The sequence below is a fragment of the Chenopodium album genome, chromosome 4, assembly GCF_948465745.1.
Source record: "Chenopodium album chromosome 4, dcCheAlbu1.1, whole genome shotgun sequence".
Lineage (NCBI taxonomy): Eukaryota > Viridiplantae > Streptophyta > Magnoliopsida > Caryophyllales > Amaranthaceae > Chenopodium > Chenopodium album.
In genome coordinates, this window is record NC_137837.1 from 13035165 (window position 1) to 13047215 (window position 12051).

At 38.0% G+C, this 12051-nt stretch overlaps 1 non-coding gene across 1 annotated transcript; it reads left to right on the forward strand.

The window, feature by feature from the left end:
- The first annotated feature begins 11242 nt into the window (after positions 1-11242).
- Positions 11243-11349, forward strand: LOC145629690 (small nucleolar RNA R71). Its single transcript, XR_014111847.1, has one exon. It is a non-coding gene; the product is annotated as a small nucleolar RNA R71 (small nucleolar RNA).
- Positions 11350-12051: the final 702 nt, after the last annotated feature.

Here is a 12051-nt window from a genome sequence, read left to right on the forward strand (position 1 = left end):
GAATTCACCAAACCATGGAAGTGAGTTTTTTCTAAAAACTCGCGGTGTCCCATCCACACGCGCTAACCCTTCACGGTTAGGCTTCTGCGCGGTGCATCCGGACAATTAACCATGGACCCTATTTGACTAAACCATATCCCGAACTTTAGAGAACTAGAGCCATGGTTAGGTTGCAAACTCATTGCATCATATTGTGCCTACTTGACTAATTGTGCATTATTTGTTGTGCATACTCTATGTGATTTTTCCTAACCGTTTGTTTGACTTGTGTTAAGACTAAATAAACTGATTAATGACAAAAGGACTTTGTTTAATTAATTAATTAATTAATTTGAGCTAATAAATAAACATAAAATCGAGTCAAAGTTCCTTTAAGTCAACCCGGATTTTTATTCCCGTATACTGCACAAACGTCAACTTGTTTTGGTTATATCTGGAGTTCTAGAAAGAACTACGAGTCGTACAACCTATGGATCTGTAGCCCCGAGTTTTATCTTTAATTTGGCGTTGGTTTCATCCCAATCAGAGTCGCAGATAAAAAGTTATGACTAAAATACCACAGTCTGTCCAGTTTAATACATATACGTGAAGTCTTAACTTAGTCTTTGCTTGAGTCTAGTCACATAGTCTACCCACATGGTCATGACACGAGTCTTAAAGTACCATCTACACTCACTAGTCTTAGCACACACTTTGAGCACATGTCACCATGGCCATGTCTTAGGTTCATGCATGAGTCGGTCTTTTCCGTCATTTGAGTTGGGGGGTACATTCTATCCCTAATTCTTCATATCCCTCCACCTCCATCATTTTTTTTCTTTTTTCACTTTCTATTCTATCTTTTTTCACTCCTTCCATCCATGTGTGTTGAATCGAGTTTGAGTAATATGATTGACAAACAAAAAATGAGGGTAATGATGAAACAACACAAGACAAGAGGCGAGCTTCAACGAAAAGATTTCATGACCTCTTTTTCTATTTCTTTTTCATTTTTTCCTTTCCCCAATAAGTCTAGCATAGGCACCTTTTCTTTTCCTTTAGATTAATTTTGTAATTTTTCTTTTCTTTTCCCTTTTTAATAAAATGAGCATTTATTTCCTTATATATGATCATTTCATTACATTGCATTAAAAAAAAAAAAAAAAATCCATGTCGAATTAAGCACAAGGTATACCAATGATTTGAGGCACCTCTTGTAGCCATATCATATCTCCTTTCGCCCTTCAATTATACAATCCTTTCTTCATAAACCACTTTGAGCCTCGTCTAACGATAGACCCTTCTTTTTTCAACCTATATCTATCTAACCTTGGGATGGGATGGTGTGCAACTTATGCAATTTTCAATTTCATAAAAAGCTTGAGTAATTCAAAAAATAGTAAAAATAAGCAAAAGCAAAAATAAATAAAAGTGTACAAAAGGGCAAGTGTTCCAATGTCTATGATGTGAAAATATCTTTGATAAGAACACGTCTCAGATTGCGTCTCTTATCGAGTGCTCGGTACCGTGCCTGAGTAACATGAATGTCAAGTGAGTGATAGACCGCATGATCGAGATTTCCCACACTTATTAAAATAAAATAAATGCTAAAGCAAACGAAAGAGCTAAAAAAAGAGTAGAAAACCTCAAGCATAAAAATACAAATATTCAAAAGCAAGGTTGCACACCTTGGGGGCTTATCTAGGGTCTTGAGCCTTTATCCCCTTCTTCTTTAAACCTTTAGCCTAACCACGTTACAACCCTTAAAAAGACCTTTTTGAGGTATACACACCTGTGCGAGGTTTGGCTAGAGCTACGTTCGGCCTGATTCCTAACGGATACGTAGGCAACCTCACATCGAGGTGCGGCCGTAATAAACATGCATTCATATTCACATTCACACACTTACACCATGATCATATCAAGGAATTCCCTATGCTCATCCCTTTTCATTTAGAGCTAGACTTGGGGGCTTGATCCCTATATTATTAGCTCACCTAGCCTAAGAGTCACCACCATTTGACTCTTTTCAATATATTTTTCCACACACTTAGCTCTTGCGGCCTAGCTTTAGTGTCACTTTCACACACCGCACAGATACATGACTAAATAGTCTTTCCCTTAGGAACCCTTTGTCATGAAATCTTAACACAACATTGAAGCATGCCTTATCGCTCATCACTCATAATTGTCATTACATAGAAGTATGAAGTGCTTAGCCTCCGTGCCTAAGTTACCCAAATACTTTCATCATGGAGTCAACAGTTGAGATAGCCTAGGATGAATTAATCCTTGAACCTTGAGAGATAGTATCAAACAACATTTGAATAAGCTCATTCAACATGCATCTTCAAACTTTTGATTTTTCTTTTTCACGTCTTTCTTTTTCGGGAGAAAGTCGGTACCCTCCACAAAATTGACGGAAAATTTTTGCTTTTGCATTTTTCGAGTCGTACGATCACATTACAATGCACACACGAGTCATGTACACACATTGAGTCATGTCGTGCCATATCACTTTGACTTGAGTCTAACACATGTGTCATTACACTTTGAGTCGAGTCAACCTCGAGTCAGTCAAACATATCGAGTCAAGTTTATACCTTGATTCGTGTCAAGTCGATGAGTCAAGCAACATTAAGCCTTAAGATCTACCCTAAGATAATTAAAAAAGATTGGCAAAGTTCTATAGTCAAAAATAAATACAGATGCAGCAGAACAGGGAAGACCCTACTCCAGCGCCTGGCACTAGAGATATTTCAGCAACGACAGAGCTCGAAGCCTCTCAAAAAGGTGATTTCGACTTCATGCAGCAATTTCGGGTTCCTTGGTACGCCAGTTAGCCCCTATAAGCAATTTGACATGATTAGTAGTCGGCTCGATTACAATCGTAGTAAGTGATTGACCTGACAAAAAATCGTCTCACTTATCTTAAGCGCCTAAAACACTGGCTCATTACAATCGGTTCAAAAGCAAGCACTTAAACGACAATATTTCCAAATATGGATTGTCGCGCATTCTTATTAAACGACAAAGTTTTCCAAAAATTGGATTGTCATCCCCAACTGACAATATTTCCAAAAATGGATTGTCGTGCATCTTCTTCAACGACAATTTTTCCAAGATTGGATTGTCATCTCTGGCAAAGTTTCCAAGCGTGGATTGTCGTGCTCCTTCTTTGTTTGGCAAGTTTTTCCAAGTTCGGATTGTCATACATTCATAGATCGCTGGCAAGTTTTCCGAGATTGGATTGTCATACACCCAGTTCCCTATAGCAAAATTTCCCAAAGGATTGTTGTAGGTTTCTATTCATCATAAATTTCGGCAAAAGTTCCTCAACGTGGATTGTCATTCATTTCAGCAAGTGGCAAATTTTCCCGAAGTGGATTGTCGGTCGACTCTTTTTTGCAAATGTTCCAAGACGCGGATTGTCAATAGTGGCAATATTTTCCTAAAAGGATTGTCGCATAGCGTTGGCAAATTTCCAAGGTGGATTGCTTTCAAGAGTTATATTCCAAGATGTGGATTGTCGATCGTAGCAAAGTTCTTATGAGAGATTGTTACGAAGCATTGGCAACTTTTCCAAAAATTGGATTTTGGCAAATTTTCTGAGATACGGATTGTCACTTCATCGTGGCAACATTTCCAAGGATGGATTGTTACGAAGCATTGACAACTTTCCCTAAATCGGATTGTCATACATCATACAAGAGTTGTGTTGGCAACTATTCCCAAAGAAAAGAGGATTGTCATCACAGCAAAAGCACCGACATACTGGTTCACAAGCAGCAAAGCGCCGACGTACTGGCATAGCATCATTAAGGATTAAAAAGCCGTGATCTTTTCGAAGACTATCACAGCGGGAAAAAGAAGCTCTTTGTTCAGAGACGAGTGAACATCGAAACAGCAAGATGGCGTTCTCTAGCTTGTAGAAAGTCATCAAACAAAATACAGCAACAATCGGTTACTTTCAGAGACGTGTGCTCGACGGTGCAAGATACGCGTTTCTTAACTCTTCTATCTGTTTAACTAATGCTTGTTTTGCAGGTATCGGCGTTACAAGATTGATTTAGGATCGCAGAACGTTCTGAATCATTCTCCGTCCCTATCGCTACTTTGACTTTCGTTTTCGAAACTTGCGTTTCTCCAAACTCAGTCAAAGTGGGGGCTTCTGTAGACACCCATTTGTGTCTCCCCAAAACAAAACCCAGTGATGAGTACCTTTCACGTCGAATCATGATCGAATGAAACGAAAGTGTGGAAAGGTCTAGTAATGCGGAAAGTTTTATTTCTTTTCCTTTCTCTTCTCTCTGTTTTTGAAAACTTTATTTTAAGAAAACAGACAATCCAGTTTGGTTGGTCCATAATATGGGTCCAATAGTGGTGTAGTTGGATGGGGCTTGCAAAGACCTTTCCAACGATATATTATAAGCCCAATTCCGATGAATATTGAGGAATTTTTGGCCAATTTACTAAACTGGGCCCGGTTTGAGTTTTAAGTACGGCCCAATGATCTAGGGGAGGGCCTAATATGATTTATCATTCCTAATGTAATTAGGAATGGTTTTGGTCTTCTAGAACATTCTAGAAGGTCTTATCATTCTTAATTCAATTAGGATTCTTTAGAGTTTTAATTAGATCAAATAGCATTTTCGACTGAAATTATATTATTTTATCTTCCAGTACGGTAAAATTATCAGATTTTCGAAAACGCGTTAAAATCCGGTTTGGCGTCCAACCCCAGGCCTTGGCGCCTGGAATCAAGATTAGCGCCAGACGCCAGAATTGGCGCCTGGCGCTAGCCACAGTTCCTGGCGCCAATGAGCCAGGTCTGGCGCCAAGGTGGATTTGTGGTCTTCATACTCTGTTTTGATAAATTATCTTTTTTGGATGATTTTCTCTATAAATATCGTATCAAAAACTCCGTTTTCATTCACGAATTCTCCTTATTCTTAAGTCTTCATCAACTATCTTCATCATCTACATCTATCATTCATCAATTCTCTCTATTCTTAAGTCTTCATCAACTCTCAATCATTCATCAAATTCTTTGAATTCATTCATCTCTTCATTCATTCTTTCTTTTCTAAACTTTGGTTTTAATACAAAATTCCGCATTCATTAGATCTAGAAACACCTAGCCATATTCGAAGTTGCCTTCGCCCTAGACGTGAAAGGTTTTAATTTCTGAGGGTTTGGTCCCAAATCTCTCTTTCAATTATTTAATTTAATTGTTTTGATTATTATTTTCCTTGAAGTTACTAACGTGTGTATTTTGTTATTAGAAAGAGGTACGAGGCATCCAAGTAAGTGCTTTAATTGATTTATTGATATTATGATGTAGAAATCATGTTTATATTGTTGTTATGATTCCTAGTATCATGTCTAGGGTAACTTTAATATTAAATATGATTGTTACGATGCTTCCTATGTTCTTCCTAATATTTATTCATGTTAGTATCATGTTAGGGTTAAAGATTTGATTTTTATTGCTTAGTGACATGTTAGGGTTTGTTATTAATCTTGTTAGTATCATGCCTAGGATCTTGCTATTTTTATTATGCTTTAATATTAACATGAACATGATTATGATTATAATTGTTATAATTTATGATAATTTATGAATATTATTATTATTATTTTGATAATGATTATTTTTATTCATGATTACTATTATTATTATGATGATTATTATTATTATTCATGATTATTATTGATTATGTTGCTTGGTACATTATTTATTCTTTATTGCTTGATCACCTTTTATTGAATGTTTAAAGGGAATTGGTATTTGCAATCACGCTTGATAAGATAATTAATAATCTTGTTTAGGGTTAATTGTGATTATAATTCAAGTGATCGCCAATAATAGTTTATTTGTGCATTAATATTAAACCAACATAGATTAAACAGGTTTAGGGTTAATCATATTGATTGTATGTTAATCAGAAAGCGCACATGAATACGAGCAGAATAAAGTAGAGGCCTATTATTAGGGCAGGTTCAATCTCTTTTAGGTTGGATTTGTACCTTCATCCCCGAACCCTTATTTGGTTCATGACCTTATGGAGTTGACGATCTCTTGGATCGTTAAGGGGTGTAACCTTCACCTCGTGAACGGTTTACAAGTTCCTTAAAAACTTGTTGGCGACTCTTTTGCTCTATCTTCTTCCCTTTTGGACGCCACCGTACTTTAGTGTATGATCACAGTGGGGTTCAAGCTAGTGGGATTTTTAAGGCTTGAAACTATTCCCTACAGAGTGCAATTCAGAACTTTGCCCAAGAAGCCGATGAATCTTTATATGAGGCTTGGGAGAGGTTCAAGGATCTACAAAGAGAATGCCTGATAGGCGTGTCGCGTACCTAACAAAAATAAACCTAACTTGACCACTACTATGTAGACAGGCAAGCAAGGGTCGAATCCCAAGAGACTATGGTTCAACTAATTAAAAAGACTCAAGCAATTACTAAGCAAGTAAACAATTCAAATAAGTGAGAATCAATAACTAAAGAACTAATTAAAACGATTAAATCTAAGTAACATGACAAATCAATGCTAAAAACATCCAAGATCAAGCATCACCACGAATACAATTAATGCAATAGTCGTTCTACCCCTAACATACAATTCAATTGATTAATGAGGAAAAGTAATCCATGAATAATACCAATGGTCTCTCCCGAGTTATCAATGGCTTCTCTAATCACAATCAAGCCTACTTCCGTGGAATCATGTACATTAGAGACCTTAAGCACATTACTCTAACTTCCTAATCATCCATTCACCTACTCCCGTGATGAACTTCAAACCCTTAATTGATTTATTCAAATCCGTCAAAACCCAACTCCCGTTGTGATTAAAACAAAGGATTAATAACAATACCAATTATCCCTAATCTAGTATTGGCATAAGCACAATCAATTAAGCATATCAATTACAATTATTATTAGAGAATTTAAAGAATTAAATCATGCATTAATCATATCCGGGTTCCGCTAGATCTTGGAATAAAGAAACTACTCACACATATTAATGAAAGCAAAAACAATAATCAATGAAGAAAACATGATTAATAAGCAATTAAAAGTAAAAGAAGAAAGTAAAGATGAATACCAAATACTTGAATGAAGAAAAGTACCAATTGTTGATGAACAAAGATCAAAACTTGAAAGTGCAAATTAATCTAGATCTAGAGAGAATATTAGGGTTCTAATGAAGGTTTTAAAGCTAGAAAATAATAACTAAGTATGTTAAGTCGGGGTTTACAAAGGGTATTTATATCCCTTAATTAAGAAAACCCGAAAAAAATAGGAAAACGCGGTCTTCGACACTCCGCCCGGTCTGACCGGGCAAAGCCGCCCGGTTGGGTGCGAGAAGCAAATTCGCCCAATACTTCTTTATCTAGCTTCCTCGCACAATACTTTGTCCGCCCGGTCTGCCAGGGCAATGCTGCCCGGTCCGGGCGGATGGAAGTTGAACATCTTCGCACTTCCATCTCTTGTGACTTCTCTTCTTTAATTTCCTTCTTCGCCCTGGCTGCCAGGGCAATGTTGCTCTCCAGGGCGGACACGGGTAAAATTCTCCTCCATCATAATAAGCTTTCGTGGCTATCCAAAACAAGTCCAAATCATCCGGAAATATTCATATGCCTACAAAATCAATCAAATAGACCAAGCCACACTAGAGAGGAGGATATTAGCGAGAAATAGCTCCGTAGAGCTTAGAAATCATACGAACATAGCTATAAAATGAGGGTAAAATATGGTATAGAATGTGTACATCAAATTCCCCCAAGCTAGCTTCTTGCTTGCCCTCAAGCAAGACAATCAATGACTATCAACAATCAAATAAACATACTTCACCCCATAATACATTTGAAAATATCATACTCAAAATCGAAATCGGACACACAAGCATCTTAGCCAACCAATCACCTCATTCAGACTATCAATCAACCTGAATGGCCATCAAACATAGTCAACCATGTACACATAAGGAATCGATGACTAGAATATCTCACTTAGTGGTCACTCCGCACAATTTTATGTGGTGAGCTAAAAATGAGCTCGATCTCTTTCCATCCCCACTAATAATGATAACCCCCCATTCTCACAACACTCGCGTGTTTAAAGGGTAATAATGCCGCTCAACCTAGTCAAAAGTCGACTCGAAATGTGACACATACTCCAGCATTTTGACAAAAGACTCGTTTCACATGAACACAATACTATGCACGAAGGTCAGAAGGTCTTTTTTTTTTCAAGCTTATAATGTAGGCCGGGTGAAAATGGGTAGGAAAAATTTGGAAAATGTAGGCAAATATAGTCCCTCAGGGAAGCCATAAAAAATGAACAATACAAATCAAAATCCCATCGAACTAATTCACAAGAATACACACTCCAAACATAACTTGAATTAAGAGCAACTACCACCTTATTCACCCTACATAATCAATTCATCACACTATTCTTATTTTTGAAGCTCTTTTATTTATCCTTCAAGAAGCTGAAATTTTTTTCTTTTTTTTTATTTATTTATATATTTTTTTTTATTTTTATAACAAACTATAAGAGCTTAAAAAATTGATCATATAGCAAAAATAACCTTCAAGCTTCAAATTAATCTTCTCCAAAACAACATCACAAACCATATAGAACACCAAGATAGATGGCTCCCCCAAGCTAGACTTGGGATAAGTTACTAATTGGGGCCGATAAGTTAATTTTGTGACTTAGATGAAAAACATGGACAAGGCTACAACATGGGTAAGCAAGAAGGGGACATACGTTTTTAAATTCATCTGGAGGCTACCTAATGAACATGGCCTTCGTCCTCCTCATCGTGCATGTGCAATGTACCATGACACACTACTAAAAGTCTCAAGACAAAACTAAGATCAATGTCACACCAGGAACTAACACACATGAATAAATAATAAAGGCTCAAGCCTCACAGTTAGCACAGTCAAGCTCCAGATTCATACACAGTTGCACAAAGTTGATTTCCATTAGGCCAAGACAATCCAATATCAGATCATGATCATATAATCCGCATTGCAAGTCTTTCAATCAAAATCAAGCCAAAAACCTTTAAATCATCAAGGATAGGGACACAGAGAAGTAGTTTACTAGCCATTCATCGTCATGATTCACAAAGTAACTGCCAAAGCCAAAAGTAATCCCTCCCCAAGCTAAACTTCACATTGTCCTCAATGTGAACATATATCGAATAAGAGCAAGCAAGGGAAAAAGAAAACTAGGCCCTACTGACAGAGGAGGGATCATACCTAAGGGCGGAGCTGGGACCGCCCTTAAAATAACATCGCATCATAACCCCAAGGCACTAAAAAAAAAAAAATAAATAAATAGAAAAAAAAAAAGGGAAAATAAAATAAATAAAAAAACGGAATGGGTTGCCTCCCATTTAGCGCTTGTTTAAGGTCTTTAGCTCGACCCCTCTTTAGTAGCTCAACCTGGGTCACCACACGAAGAAGATACTCTGTGGTATTTCTCATCAATATATCCACCTCCAAACGACTCCTTCAAATTAGAGTTGATGTGCTTTGTATCCGAGCTTATTTTGATGTAGCTAAACTCATCATGTGGTGGAATATTGTCTTTTTCGCGCACATGATTTCTATTAGAAACACACTTATTAACCAAAGGGTTAGTAACATCAATTCTCAAACAAGTACCACCATCAAAAGTAAAATTATGGTCATTGAAAAGCTTAAACACAACTTGTTTATCCTGAGCTCTAATGGTCACTTGTCCTTTAGGAACATCTATTAAAGCTTGACTTGTAGCAAGAAAAGGGCGACCAATGATGAGTGGATTCTTATGGTCTTCTTTCATATCCACTACAACAAAGTCAACAGGAAAAACAAGTTCACTAATCCCAACTAATACATCTTCAACTACACCCTTAGGGAGTCTAACAGTTCCATCAGCCATATGAAGAGATATAGGAGAGGGTTTAAGGTTTTTCAAACCTAATTTGTCATACACTGAAGAAGGCATTAAATTAACACTAGCACCTAAATCACACAAGACCCTATCAAAATATGTTTCGTTTATCATACAAGGGATAGTAAAACTACCAGGATCATGCAATTTAGGTGGTAAGCTATCATGTAAAAGATCAGAACATTTCTTCTTTACTACCAAACTTTCTAATTTTTTATCATTATGATCATGATCTAGAATTCCTTTCACAAAATTTTCAAATTGAGGCATTTGAACTACAAGATCGGAAAAAGGAATGGTAGCATATACCTTCTTAAGAGTCTCGGAATACTTCCCAAAATGCTTATCGAGCACAGCTTTTGATAACCTTTGCGGGAAAGGCATCGGCTCCTCATATGCTTGTGGAGCAACATATTTGGGACCTTCTCTCTCATGCTTCTCAGTTCTTGACTCCACATTGCACACTCTCTCTTCTAATCCACCCGTAAACAATTCATCACTCTTCACGAAAATTGCATTGCATTGTTTCGTCTGGACTTTTGCTTGATCTTGAAGAGTTGTTAGATGACTCACTTGCTGTGAAAGTTGAGAAAGATGAGTCTTTATCCTCTTATTTTGAGCGGTGAGCAATTGGATTGAGTTTTCAAAGTACTCATTTTGCTTTGCTTGTAGCTCAAATTGCCTTGATATAAGCTCTTGTTGTTGAATTTGGGAGGTAGTAAAAGCCTTCATAATTGATTCAAGATCAAATTTTGAGGTTTGGGGTGGTGGTAGTTGTGTGGATTGATGATTGAAAGGTGCCCTTGCTTGAAAAGCAGGTGGTGGTTGAGGATTCACTTGAGCCTGATTGTTCATATATGAGAGCCCTTGATGATTTCTCCACCCTTCATCAAATGGCCTTGTGGAGGTTGTGGTATAAAAAGCATTAGCTTGCTCAATTGTCACTCCATCATAATTAGGTTGACACTCCCGTGCAGTATGGCCTTGCAATGCACACATCTGACAAGTTTCCAACGAGGGTCGAGGGGACTCAACTTGGAGTTAATTGACTTTTTGAGTTAGTGCCTGCACAGAACTAGCCAACAGGGTTAGTGCATCAACATCATGTTTATTACCTGTGTTGATAGCATTTCGTCCCCTTGGATGGTAATTATCATTAACCGCCATCTTCTCAATCAAATCCTTCGCATCAGTTGGATTCTTCGTCATGATAGAACCTCCAGACGCAGCATCAATGTATATGCGAAACTCATGGGTCAAACCATTATAGAACGTTTGGATCAACATCCACTCTGGAATACCATGGTGAGGGCATTGTCTCTGCAATCGCTTAAACCTTCTCCATGCCTCATATAAAGACTCGTCATTAAATTGATGGAAGGTTGATAGCTCGTTCCTTAATAGAGGTTCCATTTGGACCCATGGAATGATGACACGTGGAGGGCGGACACTCCTCTGTCCTACGTGGACTGAAGATCCAACATGGACCATTCAGATGGCGACACGTGTCACTCAAAAGGTGCCTCAAAAACCTTTTGGGCTCAGTGACACGTGTCACTCAGACATTGGCCCTGGGATGGCGGCCTTCAAAGGCCCAAATCCCGAGGCGCCGTAAAACGGCGTGACCTAATTCCTAGGTCTCCAGATCCTAGGAGGGGCACACTTTTCAAAAGGACCCTATAAATAGGGACATTCTGACATTTATGACAAAACAGAGAATTTACACGCAATACGAGACAATACGTCACTTATCACACCTCACCTGAGCTTGGAATCCGAGCAGATAACTTTACTTCCGCACGTTTTATTACCGAACGCTTACTAACTTAATCTTCGGAGGCGGACCACCGACCATCCGGCGGTCCGTTTGCTTTGCAGGTACAAGCGTCCTTTGCTGAATCCAGTCTCAGTGTTGTAAATCTCCCAAGGGACAAAAACCCCCAAAACATTTGGCGCCGTCTGTGGGGAGAGTACCTCTGAAATGGCTTCATAAGAACCTGTACCAAATCCAGAGGCCATTCGGCCTCCAAATGATATACTGGTCCAAACGGACCATGACTCAGGGGACGACGCTGACGTCGAAACCTATGTGGATCCAAATGGATC